Here is a 19,563-nt window from a genome sequence, read left to right as displayed (position 1 = left end):
TGATGATTGTAGTTGTGGTTGGTGAAGACGGAAAGTTGTAGAGTAGGTGCCCTTTCTTGATATGTCTTTGGATTACCTGGAGGTGTTATATAATAATAATATCGACAAGCTTTATATGTTCATTATGCATCACATAGTTTGAATTTGGCACTTGGAAATGCTATATCTGTGACAAATGAGAAATTGCATTGGCATACTTAAAAAGGTACACAATTTCTTCAATACCCCTAAAAGACAGGATGTCCTTGTTGTTTATATAATAAATTTAGTTTAATCCTTTATCCAAGTGTGAGCAAACAAAGTTTGCACCTGAAAGTATCTTCAGGACTGGGGTAAGGTGGTACAACACCAGAGCGACTCCTTGCAAAGGTGGAGCAAGCTACCAACACTCCTATCTCAGTATCTCCCATAATGCAAAACACATCTCCTTGCGGATATGTCTAATGTTATGCATTAAGGGAAGGGCCACTACCCAGACTAGTTTCGACCTTTATTGAGGTAGAATGGGACTTCATATCTCTCATCATTGGCCTCTTTAGAGTCAAAAAGTTGCGCTGAGAGTCAGCTTGATAGTGAGAGAGGAGGAGGAGAAAGATAGAGTGGATAGTAGTAGATAGTTAAAAGAGGCCTCAGTCGATCTACTTGGCCTGACTTAAATGCCAGCACCAAGCAGATCTCCGACATTATCTCCCTCCATCCGTTCTTTTCCGCGTTCCCCGGCCAGCCACCTCTTTAGATGTCTGGCTGATGAAAGAAGTGAAAAACAAATGCAGGAGGACACACATAAATTGAAAAGCAAAAGGAACTAGGACACACAGAAACAGACCAATAAAAGAGCTAAGACACACATAAAGTAGGACAACAAAAGTCAGCGAAATAACAGATTAGTACTGTAGGAACGGGGGAAGAGCCTGCCCCGAGTGATGCAGCCCACAAGGAGCTGCACTGCCTCGCTGTAAGCCTTCGCTTCTCGGGTTCTCAGGTCCGCCCCCTCTTGTGAACTAGATATAAATGAGAAATTCTAAAAATGAACGAGAAAAAAAAAACGATTTTTTTTTTTTTTTAAATTCGATCCTTCCCTGATTTTCTCGAGTACCTTTTCTTCAAATAGTTTTGCAACATTTTCTAGAAATTTAACAAATAATGTCGCCTCTTCATCCGTTAGATTTAATAGTTTCTGCATATCGATTGGTTTCCAGTGCAGTCTGTAGTAAACATGGTCTCCCCATTTTATCAATATCCGATTGTTATTCATCTCGTCCGCATATTGTATTTTAGGATATCCCAATTCCGTTAGTGCCGTAGTCACTTTTTCCAATAACTCGGGACTCGTAATATAAGTCGAATTGATGGCTGGTTTGAGATCCCAACTGAACAGTATGTTTTCTTCAGATTTTTCGATGGCTGTTTCATTTTCCTGCTCGTCCTCAGAACTTGACGTTTCTGTTGGACTTTCAGTGTTCGGCTTGGTTCTTTTATTTTCTTCTTCTTCTGGTGTGATAGGTCTTTTCGTTGTATTGGTACTGGTTTCCATTTCCTCTGATTCTGTGCTGTTGCCTTCTGTTTCAATGGTGTGAAATGTCTTGGTATTCCGTTTCTTTTTCTTCTTAGTTTTGCCTTCTGCGTTTTTCCCTCTTATTGCCTGATTTTCTGTCGTAGTGGTTACGATAGTTGGGGGATAGAGGGCTGGAAAATCTTCTGAGTTAAGTGCTTTTGGTTCGTTTAAAGTTAGGCCGGTATTTTGAGAGTCCTCTGTTGTGAGTTCCAGACTGATTACTGGAATGGCTACTGCCACAGGTGTTATGGCACCTCCTGCTCTTTCAGCAAGCGTCCTGTTAGGGCAAACATTAACTTTGTGAGTTTCGTCTCTGCATTTCAGGCAAGATGCTTCGCATTGCGCTAAGGCATGTCCTGTCAGCATGAAGTTCCTGCACTTATTTGTGGGGCAGCCAATGCCCAAATGCTCAGTTGATCCACACTTAAAGCATAGTCGCTTTATGCCAGGGTAGCTAACAATTACCCTGGCCGATCCTATCTTGACGAAATTCGGAATTTCTGCCTTCATCGTGACAGAAAAGATGACTTCTCCCGACTTCCATTGAGGGAAGTCAGCGTCCGTGACAATTTTAAGGTCACGCACGGCTCCCCATTTTGATAAGACTTTAGGTATGATGTCAGTGTCTTCTTTGAGATATTCTAGCAGGAACCAATCGATTCTTACTCTTTTGGAAAGACTTTTCCACTACAAAAGGGTGAAAAATTTTTCCCTGGCACTCGACTCCTGTCAGTAATTTTTCTCTAGTTGCAGAGTTTGTGCAGACAACTTGAAACCTTTCCCCCCCCCCCCCGTAAGAGGTAAAACCAGAAATATTGTCTGCCCCAACGCAGTCAATTATAGTCTGCACGAACGTCCTCTTCTGAATATCAGTATCTATTTCGAACCCAAGGGTTCTTACCCTCGGTAAAGACGAAGACATTACTTAAAGAAAGAAGATTTTCCAGGGATAGTCTATTCCTATAAAATAGCGGAATGCTGTATATTGGCCTAAAGAACCCACAAAAAGGAAAAAAAAAACAAAGGGATCTTAACAAGGCAGTAGAACTGGAATAGGAGCTCTCTCCCGGGATCTGGTAACTGGCAACTGGAATCCAAGGCTGGAATACTTTCACTGCAGAGCTGGAACATGGAGCTTTCTCTTGGGGCCGCTACAGCTGGAACTTGTCTCATCAGTGGGAGCCAAGCTATTGAGGTCTCTTCAGTGGGAGCCAGGCCCAAGTGGAGACAAGTTGAGATACCAGGCAGAAGCATTAGCAAGGTCATCTCTACCTATAGGAGTTGCCAATTGGTGTATCACCTTTTTAGTAAATTACTCCGGATTTAGAGGAAGATGTTGAAAATTTATTTTTCACTTGGTTAGAATATAATAAATTTAGTTTAATCCTTTATCCAAGTGTGAGCAAACAAAGTTTGCGCCTGAAAGTATCTTCAGGACTGAGGTAAGGTGGTACATCACCAGGGCGACTCCTTGCAAAGGTGGAGCAAGCTACCTCAATAAAGGTCTAAACTAGTCTGAGTAGTGGCCCTTCCCTTAATGCATAACATTAGACATCCGCAAGGAGATGTGTTTTGCATTATGGGAGATACTGAGATAGGAGTGTTGGTATCTTGCTCCACCTTTGCAAGGAGTCGCCCTGGTGTTGTACCACCTTACCCCAGTCCTGAAGATACTTTCAGGCGCAAACTTTGTTTGCTCACACTTGGATAAAGGATTAAACTAAATTTATTATATTCTAAACCAAGTGAAAAATAAACTTTCAACATCTTCCTCTAAATCCAGAGTAATTTATTAAAAAAGGGTGGCACACCAATTGGCAACTCCTATTGGTAGAGATGACCTTGCTAATGCTTCTGATTGGTATCTCCACTTGGGCCTGGCTCCCACTGAAGAGACCTCAATATAGGTCGAAACTAGTCTGGGTAGTGGCCCTTCCCTTAATGCATAACATTAGACATATTCGCAAGGAGATGTGTTTTGCATTATGGGAGATACTGAGATAGGAGTGTTGGTAGCTTGCTCCACCTTTGCAAGGAGTCGCCCTGGTGTTGTACCATTATCCCAGTGCTGAAGATACTTTCAGGTGCAAACTTTGTTTGCTCACACTTGGATAAAGGATTAAACTAACTTTATTATTATATTCTAACCAAGTGAAAAATAAACTTTGAACTTGTTGTTTATAATATTATAATATTAATATCTTTTAAGATTTATAATATCTTTATTTAGCTTGCAAAAAATATTTGCATGCACCTTACCATTGTCTAAAATAATGCAAAAATCTGACAGTGGCCTCTTAATTGCCCTAAATTTTGTTAATGATGTTGTGGCTCAATTAAATACCGTTCGTAAAACACCAGACTCTTCATTTAAAGATATTTACAATGAAGAATGTAAAAAAAACCAGTAATTTTAATATTGACATTAAAAAGCCAAGGACTTCATCAAAACAAACATTAAGGTCCAATGTTCCAGCCGATTCTGTAGAAGAGTATTTCAGGAGAACTATTTCATTTAATTCATTGACCAAATACTGACTCAACTTCATGAATGTTTCACTCAGCACTGCAACATTTTGAATTTTTTTTTTTTTTTCCTCTTCTACCAAATGGAAAAGATACTCCAACAGCAAGTGGAAATGGAAGATTTTCGTCAACAACAAAATGGAAGATTTTTCGTCAATTGTCTGAATTTTTTGCCGGTGATTTACCTTATACAAATCCAGATTTTGAATGCCAGATTCAAGTTGTGGTATAAGAAATTTGAAAAACCGTTTGCAATAGCTCCATGCAAAAATCCAGTTGATGCAGTTTCAAAGTGTGACAAAATGATATATCCTAACATCTATAACTTATTAAAAATATTTGCAACGCTTCTGGTAACAACAATCGTCAGTAAAAAGTCATTTTTTAACTTACACCTTTTAAAAACCTATTTACGATCTACTATGGCACAATCACGATTTAACGGACTGGCTTTGCTATATATATATACACACAGAGAGAGAGATTAATGTAACCAAGACTGAAATAATTCAAGAGCTTGTAAAAAGAAAAGAAAACAGGATTTTATTCTTTAAATAAATTTTTATAATCATCTAATGAATTTTAATTAATGAATTTTATTGAATGAATTAAATTTAACGAAGTTTAGTTGAACAGATAAAAATATTTTTAAAGCAAATTCATTGTACTAAAAATATTTTTATCGATTCAACTCCCCACCCCAAGATTAAATCCTGGGTGCGCCACTGAACTAACACAATGAAAAAGGAAAATTTGGTCCTTGTTGGGCATCTAAGTAGCAGAGTAGGAAATGATTGTCAGACATACAAAAATATTTTGGGAAATTTTGAAGAAAAGAGCAAAGCTAATAATAATGGCAATTATCTGTTGGATTTCTGCTCAGGACATGGATTGGTTATTACTAACGCCATGTTCCAACATAAAAATGTGCACAAATTCACATGGAGAGAAGAGGCAAGGAATAAGAAAAGTCTCATTGACTATGTTATTGTTGATAGTGATGTTTTCTCCCTGATGCAGGACACCAGAGTGTACAGAGGATTTGAAATTGGAAGTGATCACTATTTAGTCTTGAGCAGGATAAAATTGAATTTCATACTGAAAAGGAGAACATGTAAGAAAGTTGTAAAGCAAATAAAGTTGAGCAGCTCTCTGATGTGAACTGAAGACTAAAATACACAAAGATTATTGAAGAAAAAATGAAAGAGTTTGAGAACAGGAATCAAACTTTAGAGATTCAATGGCAAGCCTTGAAGAAAACCCTGATTGATTCAGCCAGAGAGGCATCTGATGAGGTTGTTGCAAGGATAGAAAATTCAGAACTCCATGGTGGAACACAGGAAGTTAAAGAGGCAGTGAAGGAAAAGAAGAAAGCATATTAAAAGTTTCTGGCAATAAGTCAGCTTGTGCTCTTAGAAAATACAGAGACAAATGTAAGAAAGCTAAACTGTGTAAAACTAGCTAAACAAAAGTCATGGGAGGACTTTGGCAAGAACATAGAAAATAAATATCAAGAAGGTGGCAAAATATTTTGGAGGTTGTTGAAGAAACTTAGAAATGGAGGAAAGAGTGCTGTAAAAGGAGTTAGATGTGATAAAGGTGAAGATGGGAGAAAAAGATATCCTTGAAGTAAGGAGTAGTTACTTCGAAAAACTGCTAAATGAAACAAGTGGTGATAGCACAGTGGTAAAAAAATGCTCAACAGGCATACAGTCAGGAATACATATCCATACTTGAAATAGAAAAAGCCATCAAAGGCTTGAAATAAGGAAATACAGCAGGAGTAGGTAATATTTGACCAGAAACGCTGAAGTATGGTGGTATAAAAGCCTTACAGTGGCTGCAATGCATAGTTCAGAAGGCCTGGACAGAGGGACGAATTTCCAATGATTGGAGTAGAGCTCTCATAGTAACAAAATATAAAAAGGTAATAAAACTGAATGTGAGAATTACAGAGGTATTTCCCTATCGAGTGTTCCTGGTAAGATTTATACAAATATAATTGAGAAAAGCTTCAGAAGAATTGTGGAAGAAAAGCTCGGTGAAGAACAGGCTGGATTCAGGCCAAATAGAGGCTGTCAGGATCAGATCTTCACTTTGCGACAAATAGTCGAGAAATCATTGGAATATAACAAAGATCTGTATTTAAGTTTTGTCGATCTGGAAAAGGCATATGATAAGGTGCCAAGAGAGAAGCTATTCAACACTCTATAGTTATATGGTGTCAATGGGGCATTCTATCAAGCAATTTAGTCTTTATTTGAGTTGTAAATCAGCAGTCAGAATTGAAGGAAGTACAGGAAGATGGTTTAATGTTAAATCTGGTATGAGACAAGGATGTACCTTATCCCCTCTGTTTTTCATTATTTATATGGATCACACTATGAGCGAAAGTTGTATTAAACATGATATCAAATTGAAGATGTTAATGTCAGCTCTTTGCTTTATGCAGACGATGTTATACTTCTAAATAAATCCGCTACAAGATTGCCTGACTAAACTGAATAACTGTTGTAATAGATATGGTATGAAGGTCAGCAATAAAAAGACCGAAAACAGGAAGAATCGTTGAAAATGTCAACTGCGTTGTGAACGGAGAACCTGTGGAACAAGTAAAACATTTCAGCTACTTAGGCACAATTTTTAGTGAAGATGGTAAATTACATATGGAAATAGAAAACAGAATCAACAAAGCTGGTATAGGAAGTCAATTGAATAAATTTATATGGAATAAGAGAGAAATTAGTCGGAACACTAAATTAGTGTTCAAACTAGTTTTAACTTATGGATCTGAGAGCTGGGTAAGAAGTAAAACACTTGACCAAAGACTAGAGACCTGAGATATGAGAGTCCTGAGAATGATTAGAAGCGTGAACAGATGGCATCGATGACAATATCATATTAAAACTAAGGATATTAGGAAAGAACTTGACATTGTCAGCATCCAGAAATGCGTTAACAGAGCTAATCTCAGGTGGTATGGTCACTTAAACAGAATGGGAGAGGAAAGATTAGCAAAACAAGTGTTCTCTGCCAGGTTGGCAGGAAAACGACTCAGAGGAAGGCCAAGATACAGGTGGATTGATATGGTACAAAGTGCCTTAGACGATAGAAATGTAAGATCTGATAATGATTACACTGTCCAACACAATTTTTGCTCACTTTTATATGAGACTTTGTTTTTTACTAATTTGGGTGCGCTGATTTCAAATATCAAACCCATTTTTCTCTATCATGTCAGGTTTTTCCTCTATGGCATTTTCTTTTTGCTAATTTGTAAGTTTTTGATAGTTTTAAGGAGGCAGTACTATTTAGATGATCAAAAAAATCGATTTTTTAATATTATTTTCTGAAAGTATGTACTTTTAAAAATCTGTTCCTAACTTTTTGTCAATAAATTCGAAAAATTCCCGAAGATATAGCCTATTATTCAAAGCAGTGTGCAGATCAGAATCTGAGCGCTCACCGTTCTCGCTTGTTAGTAAACAAATAAATGCGTAAGAACCTGCAATGCCACGTACTGGCGCTTTGAATGCGAGAGAGGCCGATAATTAGATACATAACTACTTAACAATATTCATTAAAAATTGCAAGAATATTTATAAAAAAATAACAATTTTACTTACACGAGTTTCGGGGAATAAATTTTTGTTTGTAGCAATTTCTGCTGTTAGTTCTGTTTTGGCAATCCCTTTGAATACCCCAACAGTAGTCGGCCATCATGTGAGAATCCCATCTTCCTTGGTACCGATCTTCCATAGTTTTTAAGTCTTGATGAAATCTTTCGCCTTGTTCATCGCTTACAGCACCTAAATTCTTGAGAAATCTATCAAGATGACTGTATAGGAAATGAAGCTTTATGCTCATGTTGCAACCTAGGTGATGGAAATTTTCAAGCATTGTTTCCACTAGATCTTTGTAATTGCACGCTTTTTTGTTTCCAAGAAAATGATTCGCAACCATCGTAAATGAAGTCCAGGCCTCTTCCTCAATTTTGTTCATAGAGTTGATGAAATTTGGGTCTCTCGTTAAAGTTCTTATTTGCGGTCCATCAAATACACCGGCTTTAATTTTTTCATAACTAAGTCGTGGAAATTTTTCACATATGTATTGGAAACAGTCACCTTGTAAATCTAAAGCTTTAATGTACTGCTTCATAAGACCTAGTTTGATGTGTAGAGGTGGAAAAATGATTTTTTCTCTGTCGATTAAAGGTTGATTTATAACATTCTGTTCTCCAAAATTTAAGGATATTCTAAGAGACCAATGTTTCTCACTCCAGTGTTGGTTTCTAGCTCGACTATCCCAGAAGCATAGAAAACACGGAAACTTTGTATATCCTCTTTGAAAGCCAAGTAAAAAGTTCACCATTTTAAGATCCACACAGATGATCCAGTTATGGTCTGTATATTTTAATAACTTCAGAACCTTTTTAATGTCCTCATATGTTTCCTTTAAGTGGACTGAATAGCCAATAGGAATTGAGCCACATACATTCCCATTGTGTAGTAAGACATACTTGAGACTTCTGCTTGAACTGTCGATAAATAAATGCCACTCATTTGGATGATATTGTACAACACTCATTTCAGTTAGTAAACCTGACACATTGTTACAGCAAACAAACTCACACTCGTGTTTAAAATATTGTACAAGATTACTTTCCCTGCTACGATAAAAAGTTATCTTCGTATATCTTGCTCCAGTAAGTTTTTTCATTTAATCTTGAAGCTAACAATTCCGATGATTCCTTTCAGAGGCCCAAATCTCTTACTAAGTCATTCAATTCCGCTTGAGTAAAACGTTGCGGTCCAGAACTAGAAATTAAATTTTCATTGTCTAAATCAACATCCAGGTCTTGCTCCTTAAGAACATCTGGCATATCCCGATCATGCTCGTTCTCAAGTAAAGGAAGTCCTTTATAAATTGACATGGCTATTTCATTGGAATGAGCAACTGGCCGAATTGCTGAGTTGAGATTTGGATACACAATTTTTTTCTTATTCTTCTTATTATAACCAGAAGTCTGAACTAAACAAAAATGGCAATCATCTACATGATTTTTCGGTTCATGCCAAATCATTGCAATGCCAAAAGCTAATTTTTGGCATTTTCCCTTGCTCCACTATCGTAAATTTTCTACACATGACTTACACACTTTATTTGGTGTCCACAAATTGTCCTGATCTGCAAGTTTTACATCAAAGTATGCAAAGTACACTTTCTTAATGAAATCAGTGATATTTGTCCTTTGACTGGGAACAGTAAAGCTGCCACAAATGTGGCAGAAGGAATCTACACTACTGACACATTTTCGAGTAGTAGACATGATGTATTTTCTTCACTGCTGACTAACATGCAATTAACAAGACAAAAAAAACCAGAGACTTTATTGAAACGTTATAAGCGCTCATCATACTTTCACGATCGATTAATGACTGACTGATTTCGATCGTTCTTTGTCCGCTAAGATGCATATAGCATTCATTTGTTTTAGGCAGTTGTCATCGCCTACTTTTCATCACCTAAATGTATTAGGTCGGTTATCGGCCTTTCTCGCATTCAAAGCGCCAGTACGTGCCATTGCAGGTTCTTACGCATTTATTTGTTTACTATTGTTTACTATCGGAGCGCTCGTTTACTATCGTTTATTCGTTTACTATCGGAGCGCTCACAGCTCTCGCGGTGAGCGCTCCGATTCTGATCTGCGCACCGCTTTGAATAATAGGCTATATCTTCGGGAATTTTTCGAATTTCTTGATAAAAAGTTAGGAACAGATTTTTAAAAGTACATACTTTCAGAAAATAATATTAAAAAATCGATTTTTTTGATCCTCTAAATAGTACTGCCTCCTTAAAACTATCAAAAACTTACAAATTAGCAAAAAGAAAATGCCATAGAGGAAAAACCTGACATGATAGAGAAAAATGGGTTTGATATTTGAAATCAGTGCACTCAAATTAGTAAAAAACAAGTGTCAGATCATAATCAGCAGAAAAAAAAATTTTTTTTGTTGGCCAGTGTTATTAATTAACTTAAGGAATTCACAACGTACACTAGAATATAAATTAAATTAAACTTTAATATATATTCCCAATATTTCGGCAACATCTTCAAAGAAACTTAAAATAAAGACAACGTGCACGCAGGCACTACACACAGTAAATGAGGATGAAACGAGGAAGCTATTGTTTCTCCTAAAAGTCCTGGTGGTACCCCCTAGCAGGCTATGTAGTTATTCTTGGCCGTTGGGCTGAAGGTCTCCTGGTGTGCATCTCCCAAATTTGGGGCAGTCTCATGCAACCGAATTTGTTGAGGTTTGGCATGTTTCTGAGGGCTGAGGCTGATTCCGTGAAAAGTCATTCAAATTTGAACTTGCTACGGTGTGTTATTGTGGCTTTCTTCCATCGTATTCTGTGGCAATTTGTCCCTATTATGGAATCATCCCGAACCTGAATTACAACTGTTTCTAGATAAAATTAACCTTCTTCATCATCGCATCAACTTTACGTTAGAAAAAGAATCTCCACAGGGTATCTCTTTTTTGGATTTACACATCAAAAGAAAAGAGGACGGTTCCATCGCCACTTCCGTCTTTCGCAAGCCTACATTCTCAGGTCGCTACATTCACAATTCTTCTGCTCATCATCCATCTCAGAAATCTGGCATTATTAAATCACTAGTTTCCAGAGCACACAAATTCTGCTCCTCTGCAGAATCTTTAAACCAGGAATTAGAAGTTATCAAAAATACAGCCATCCTAAATGGATATAATCCCAAAACAACTCAAAAAATCATCAGTCACTTCTGCATACATCAAACCAGACAGGAAGAAGTGCATAGGATTCCCATACCTTACGTTAAAGGCATCTCAGAACGTCTTTCTAAAATTATGAAGAAATACAATTTTGCCACTACTTACAAACCTATCAACCAAATTTACAACTTATTACCTTCTCCTAAGGACAAATTCTCACCCTTGATGTTACCTGGTGTTTATGAGATTCCATGCTCATGCAAATTATCTTACTTTGGACAGACAGGTAGGTCTGTTCAGAAACGCATCTCGGAACATCAAGACCACATTTGTCTTCTTAAACTGCAGAAATCTGGCCTCTCTCAACACGGAATTGAAAATCCAAACCATAGGATCCATTGGGAAAAGGCTAAACTTTAACATAGATCTTTATTTAAACATGAACGTTTATACAAAGAAAGTTCTACTACACAGACCAAACCTAAACCACAACGACGTTCTTACTATTCCTAAAGTATGGGAAATTATCATACAAAGCTGTGTTAAATAATTGTTTTTTTTTTTTTGTTTTTTTTTTTTTTGTACTACTTTAGCACGTTATGCACGTTTTCATGAGATTCTATTGTAATCATGTGCCCTAACTGTATGTTATTCCTAATTTTTGTTTAAATACTGTACTGATGATGTCCTAAGATACTTAGGATGAAATATTTACAATTAAATAATTTTCACTGTGGTTTATACATGTGTTTCTTCTCATTATGAATGCACCACAGGTTTCGTTATTTAAAAAAAAAAATAACACAATGTGTCAAGCATTCATTCCTGAAATGTGTACAACTAGATACTAACTGTCAAGAAGAACAATTTATTATTCAGGCGCAGTATTTAAGAGAAAGGTAACACAGTCACAAGATTGTATGTGCCTACTATTACTGTAATTGTGTGCGCATGCACAGTAATAACCTGCTGTTTACCTGACCTACAAGGGTGGTCTGAAAAGTTCTCAGCCTAATAAGAAAAAAGCGAATTTATAATTTCAAAATTAATTTTATTTTTCAACATAATCTCCTTTAAGACTAATACATTTATTCCAGCGATGCTCCAGAGCCATTATCCTGTCTCTGTAGTGGTTCTCAGTAAGATCTGTTAAATACCCCTCTACAGTTGCAATCACCTCTTGATTCGAAGAAAGACGCTGATCAGTGAGGAAGAGTTTTAGTTTTGGGAAGAGAGATAGAAGTCAGAGGGAGTCAAATCTGGGGAATAGGATGGATGTTCCAACAATTCATAGTGCAGATCCCTTAATTTTGCTATTGCCAAAACACCTTTGTGGGCAGGTAAAAAAATATTTACCTTTAAACAGTTTCAAAAAATTATCTTTCTCTCTATTTCATTATTAAGGAAAGAGTTTCAAAAAGTGGTCACAAGCTTATGATAACACAAACCATCAGTAACAGCTGCTTGGTAGGTAATGCATTAGCAAGAAAACTCATAAAAAAGACAAGAACTCCATTGAGGAGTCCATATATTCCTCCTTTCATAGGTGAACATATAGCTCATATGAAAAATAAGTTTCAGGCATAAGCTATTCAGGAATTCCAGATTTATGTCTACTCTTTAAATAGCTATTTGTTCAAAAGCCACTGAAACACTATGCATTTATTATTATTATTGTAGAAACACCTCCATGGAGTCCCAAGACTCATTGCAGGAGATCCAATCCACACAATCTGTCATAACTCTTCTTGAACCCATTAACAGACAAAACACTAACGACTGCCTCTGGCAAACCCATTCAATTCATTCACAGCTCTCCAAGTGAAAAATCTAGTCCTCACACCACTACTAACTACACTCTTAACCAAATTCCAGGAATGACCTCTTGTTCTGTCCCCTATAGTCAAGTACTGAAACATTTCCCCTGCATTAATCTTATAAAACCGTTTAAGTAACAAAAATGTTTCTATCATATCCCCTCTTTTTCACTTATCATCCGACTTCTACAGCCCACTCTCAATCTATCTTGGAAGTTTATTTTGCACTTGGTTAGACTATAATAAATTTAGTTTAATCCTTTATCCAAATGTAAGCAAACAAAGTTTGCACCTGAAAATATCTTCAGGACTGAGGTAAGGTGGTACATCCCTTGGCAACTCGTAGCAAAGGTGGACCAAGCTCTCATCACTCCTTGTCTCAGTATCTCCCATAATGCAAAGCACATCTCCTTGTGGACATGTATACTGCTATGCATTAAGGGAAGGGCCACTACCCAGACCGGTTTCGACCTTTATTGAGGTCTCGTCAGTGGGAGGCAGACCCAGAGTAGTGACACTAAGGCAGAAGTAATGGAGAGGTCACCTTTATCTCAGTCCTGAAGATATTTTCAGGTGCAAACTTTGTTTGTTTACACTTGGATAAAGGATTAAACTAAATTTATTATTATCCTCAATCTATCCTCATAGAGAAAGTTCCACAGGCCACTCATCATCTTGGTAGCTCACTTCTGAATGCTCTTCACAACTTCCTCATTCTAAAAGAAATGCAAGAGACCAGACATGAGCACAGTAATCCAGATATGAAAGTATCAAGGCCTTATAACGAGGAATAACAACTTCATTATCTCTGCTTGTTAGTATGGTTGTCAATAGCCGAATAATCTTATGAGCAACCTTAACAATATGTCCTCTAAACTTCAACTATTTGTCTACCACTATCCTTAAATCCCCAGCTTCATCTATTTCCTGGAGTACCAGTCAATGTAGGATAGCTTGTAATCTGTTTATCCCAAAATGCATAACTTTACATTTCTCCACAATAAACTTTTCCCCATATTGAAATCATCCAGCAAGTCTCTCCACATCATCTTGATTCACTATTACGCTACCTAATTTTGCATCATCAGCAAAAAACAGAATATTTCCTTTCAAGTTATTTCCTATATCATTTTTGTAGAAATTAAACAGAGTGGTCCCAGCACTGAACTTGCAGCATACCACTCGTCACCTGTTTTCACCTTGATTCTGCCCCTCTATATATACCACTTTTTGATATCTGTCCCAAAGTGTCATATCCATCCCCATCTGTTCTAATTTGCATAAAGAATTCCATGTGATATTCTGTCAAATGCCTTTGCAAAGTCCAGAAGAATCATCGTATAGCTATTTCCTTTATCCAACTAAACTGTAACTCTATTATAAGAAGTTAGTAAATTACTAATGCATGAAAGACCCTTCACAAAGCCATATTAACCCTGATAGAGTATCATATTCTTATCCACCCATTCTTGAATTCCCTTTTTACCCAATTTTTGCAGTACTTTTACCACCATCCCTGTGATACTGAATGGTCTATAAATTGCAACTAGTCTTATAACCTTCCCTTATGCAAACAGTTATTTTGACCTATTTCAAATCCCTTGGAAGTCTACCTGAAGTGAGACTTAAATTAAACAGCCTAGTCAGAGGCATTGCCAGGTTCCCTTGCACATTCCCATAAAACAAGCTGATATCCCATCTAATCCCACAACTGTATTTACAGCGATTCTGCAATATCCTAAGAAACTCCAATTCATTCACCACTGCTCCCACATAAGCCTGTCACAGCATTAACTTCACTTGTATGATACAGAAGTGAGGTTAATGTGATCACTCAGCAACAACTATTTTATCTCTTTCTGTCACCTCATGCACTTAAGGTTATTGTACCATAGTCTTTCTTCCTCCTACTTTACACATGCGAAAGAACTCTTTACGCTTTCTCTTGCTCTGCTTGGTTAGTTTCTTCTTGTAACCGGATTTTGCCCTCTTTATTACAATGATCACCTTTCTTGCCTGACCCCTGTACTGTTCATGAATTCGCTCATCATCTTTCTCCTTATCTGCCCTCCACAGTGTTTTCTTTTTCTGCAGCTCATGTTTAATGACGTTACTCATCTATCTAATTCCTTACCTTAGGTATACAATTTAGTATTGCTTCCTCTGGATTCCCCTTAACTATCTCCCATGCACTACTAAAATCCTTACCCTGCGGTGTGTTATGCCATGGCACAGCTTCGAGCTACCCCTCCATGGAGTCAGCATACTCACTGTGAAAGATTCATTCAACTGACAATATATTTATCATACTGAATCTTAAAATCCTTAACACTCCTTAAATTTAACCACACATTCTGGTAATGCATTCCATTCACTGACAATTTTCCATGTCAAAAATCTACTCTTCACTGCACACTTACATAACTTCCAAGGATGACCTCTGGTTTTTCTCCTCTCACCTTCTACTCTTTTTATAATCTCATCTGGATAAATCTTATTGCCTCTTTTCTTCCTATCCACTAAACTTCACAATCCACACCTCTTCAACCTCTCTCTCCATAATCAGCATTCCAAAGTCCTGATATTGTCTTAGTCACCTGTCTCTGGACCCTCTCCAATGTTTCCACATTAATGAAAACCAGGTGACCAGATTTCAGCACGACAGTCCAAGTGTGGTCTGACCAGTGCTTCATACAGTGCCACGAACACTTCCTTATCCCTATAATTTTAGATTAGATTAGATTAGAGTACTCCTAAGATTACAGTACTCCTGTACACCCTTTGCAACACTAGCAATATGCCCTCTGAACTTCAGTCTTCTGTCAATAATCACTCCCAAAGCTCTATTCTCATCCACTTCCTGCAGTATGGTACTGTCGATATAGTGCACAGCTTTATATTTCTGCACTCTGAAATGCAACACCTTGCACTTATTAATATTAAAATTACAACCCCATTCTTCTGTCCAAGTCAAAAATCTATTCAAATCTTCCTGAATGGAATTAACATCAGCAGTGCTACTTATAATTCTCCCCAACATGGCATCATCAGTAAACAACTGAAGATCTACATTCAGTCCACAAGATACTGGTTACTCTCTCTTTTTTTTTTTTTTGAGACACTGCTCCATCATACACAAACTGTTCCCATCCTCTGCAGCTTGTACACCAACTTATCATGTGGTAATCTATCAAACACTTTTGCAAAGTCCAAAAATATCACTGTATATTATTCTCTCTTATCTAATACACTCATTAGATAAGATGCAAATAAAATGCAAATAAATGGCTTAAACAGGACCTACCCTTTACAAATCCATGCTGACCATCATAAAGAATGTTCCTAAACAATGTCTCCAACACCTTGTCCACAACCACAGTTACACAGAGTGGTCTATAAATGGATACCTCTGTCCTAGAACCATGCTTGTGGAGAAGTACTAATTTACCTTTTTTAAACTCTTTAGGAACACTATAGACTGCAAGACTTTCATTAAATAACCAGATCATGAGCATAGCCAACTGTGTGTACATATCCTTGGAATACATAGTGGTGTCATCTATTACCACAGACTTATTAACATCTGACCCAATCAACACCTTATACATCTCTGATTCTTTAACTTCTAATTCTTCTAATAATTGCCTCCCTTCTATATATTGCACCGCATCATTTACACCAGTATGATGTACGCTAATAAAGTGCTCATTGAATAATTCCACTATATCCTATATCCAACATATAACAAATCTTATCACAATGAGCTCTCAATTATCCAACCTTCAATTAATTACCCTCTCAAAATGGGTTAGTGCATCAAATGACTTCTAATAAAGTAACACATATTTGTAGTTTCAGTTATTCAATCAGGAAATTATTCTAACTATAGTTGAATAATTGAGGGATTATTGTAACTTCTTCCGAATTATTATTATTATTATTATTATTAAACAAGACCTCATGGAGTCAAAGACTCATCTAGGAGGTCCTTTTATCTCGCACACATCTCATCATACCGGGTCTTAAACACATTCAAACTCCTTGCAGACACCACACTCTCAGGCAAGGCATTCCAATCATTCACAACTCTGCACGAAAAAAACCTGCCTCTCACTCCCCTACTCACACCCTCTTTATACAGTTTCCAGGGATGACCTCTGGTTCTCCCCTGATCTCCCACTATTCGCTGTAGAACTTCTCCACCATTGATCCTATAACAACCCCTTACCAACTTGTAGGTCTCTATCATATCTCCCCTCTTCCTTCTCTCCACTAGACTCTGCAAATTACATCTTTTCAATCTTTCCTCATACTCGACATTCCAGAGGTCAGAAACTACCTTAGTCAGTCGCCTTTGGACCCTTTCCAACATCTCTTCATCCTTCTGAAAACCAGGTGACCGAATCTGGGCACAATAGTCCATGTGTGGCCTAATCAAAGCCTTATACAATGGAACAAGAATCTCCCTACTTCTACACGTCAGTGTCCTCCTCATCATTCCCAGAAGTCTTTGTGTTGTCTTCACAATTTTGGCGATGTGTCCCCTAAATTTTAGATCCTTATCCACTATCACTCCCAGATCACTTATTTCCTCTACTTCCAACAATATATTCTCACCAAGCATAAATTCTGCATCCCATCTTTGTTTTCCAAATTTTAAAACCTTACATTTTGCAACATTGAACTCACATCCCCATTTGCTTGCCCAATCACTCAATTTATTCAAGTCTTCTTGCAAGGCCACAACATCTTCACTACTCTTTATGGTTCGTCCCAACTTTGCATCATCTGCAAACAACTGAATATCTCCATCCAAATCTTTGCCAATATCATTAATATACAAGTTAAATAGTAATGGCCCTAAAACAGATCCCTGAGGCACTCCACTAGTGACTTTCCTTTTCCTGGATATTGCACCCCCATACACAACTTGTTGATACCTATCAGATGGCCAGTCTCCAATCCAATGCACTAATCTAATATCCAACCCCATCTGCTCTAGTTTGACTGTCAACTTATCATGAGGTACTCTATAAAAAGCTTTTGCGAAATCCAAGTATATTACTGTGTATCCTTCTCCTCTGTCCAAGGAAGCAGTCACTTTATTGTAATAAGTAAGTAGATTACTAAAACACGACCTCCCTTTAGCAAATCCATGCTGTCCATCAAAGATTATACCATTGTTGTCAACCCAACTCTGGATCCTAGTTCTCACAAGCTTCTCCAACAACTTAACCACAACACCTGACACACAGATAGGCCTATAGTTTGATGCTTGAGTTCGATCACCTCCTTTATGAAGTGGCACAATCTTGCCCTCCTTCCACTCTTTAGGGACTTGACCAAGTCCCTAAAGAGTGGAAGGAGTTAATAAAAATGGAATGGAATTAATAAAAAGTCAATTTTTTTTTTATTACTAACATGTATTCAACTCCATAAACACTATGACAACAAAACATATATAATCTAATGATATATATCATTTCAACTTTCTGTAGAAATTGCTTTAAAATTATTGGGTTTCAATGATTCAGGGATATTCTGAAAAAAAAAAAAAAAAAAAAAAAAAAAAAAAAAAAAAAAAAAAACGTTTAATTTTTTTTTAAATTACATTAATTTTGATTAGATCCACAGAGAACACTTATTTAGACTTCCTGTAGAAACTACCTTAAAATTACTAGGCTTCAATGATTCAGGGATATCTTGACATTTTTTTCTTTCTTTCATTTTTCTTGAAAATTGTATTGATTAGATCCACAGACCAATCAAATACTTTAACTTGCATTCTATCACAATGCTCAAATCAGGGAACTGGGAGTTATTGACAAAGTAACTATGGCTACTAGGCCTGTGTACTGTGTGTGTTCATCTGTCCAGTTTGCCTGTTTAGCAAAAGAAAAAAAAAAAAAACAGCAGATCACATAAGAGTGTTATTGACAGTGACTACGTTTTTGTACTAAAAGGTGACACTACAATAGCGGACTGCAAAATTAACATGCAAATACAATCACAGAAATAGAAACTGGATTCTACATCAGTAGGCAATAATGTTTCCAGATTTGCAAGCTATGTACATAATTAAAAAAAAAAAAGTCCTTAAAGGAAAATTTATTGAGAATTAAATAAAATACGGTTAGAAATACATTTATTATCATAAAATTCTTTTTCAGACATAACAAAACATTGCTATTTTAAATGTCTGTAAACAAACTCACTTGGTAGAAAGTAGAAATGTCGTTAATATATAAAAGTGTAAGTATTATGCACGGAGAGGATAATATGCCCAGAGCTCATTAAGCTCAACTTTCGTCTTACATTTCCTGTAAATCATACCTACAAACCAACATTCAAACGTAATGCATTTATTAAAAGGAAAACGAACTACAACACACCGAAAAGAAATTTATTGCTTATCAAAAAGCCTAGCGACACACACCTAAAACTGAACTAATATCTTTGTATGATCCTGAAGACCAGTAAACGAGAGCTAACAATTGGAGATTTATCAGAAAGGGAAAATAAATAAACATATTTCTTAATAACTATTGTAATATTATCTGCCTGAACAAATTAAAGTTACTAAAAATGACAGTTATACTAGATCATATACTCTGCTAGCAGTGCCATCTTTAAGAGATTCTGAGGAACCAGTAACCACCGTTTATAGGGTTTCTATTGCCCTCAAATACCATTAAAATATTCGATATAATAAAAAATTATAGTGAAAATTTTATCGTTTGCGATCATCTTTAAGGTAAAGAATAATAAAATAATACGCCTTTTATTCCCTTATTGGGAGTAGGCAAAGTTCCTTGCATTTTCTTTACTTTGTAAGACGTCTCCAATGCTCAGTAGTTTACGGTGATTCCAGGAGTCTTCTTACAACCCCTGTTTTGTATAACCTTCA

At 36.7% G+C, this 19,563-nt stretch overlaps 1 protein-coding gene across 2 annotated transcripts in view; it reads right to left on the bottom strand.

Annotated features, from left to right (window-relative positions):
* Positions 1-19,237, bottom strand: part of iPLA2-VIA (calcium-independent phospholipase A2 VIA) — a 369,611-nt gene extending 350,374 nt beyond the window's left edge. The window contains exon 1 of one of the 2 annotated variants that reach the window (XM_090407696.1): positions 19,093-19,237. The gene's annotated coding sequence lies outside the window, so the exon portion shown is untranslated. The other variant, XM_090407695.1, reaches the window with a different exon arrangement.
* Positions 19,238-19,563: the final 326 nt, after the last annotated feature.

This window comes from Typopeltis vanoorti, chromosome 17, assembly GCF_054136105.1.
Source record: "Typopeltis vanoorti isolate ZY-2024b chromosome 17, IOZ_Tvanoo_1.0, whole genome shotgun sequence".
In the NCBI taxonomy this organism is placed as follows: domain Eukaryota; kingdom Metazoa; phylum Arthropoda; class Arachnida; order Uropygi; family Thelyphonidae; genus Typopeltis; species Typopeltis vanoorti.
This window is presented reverse-complemented; position numbering and strand designations above follow the sequence as displayed.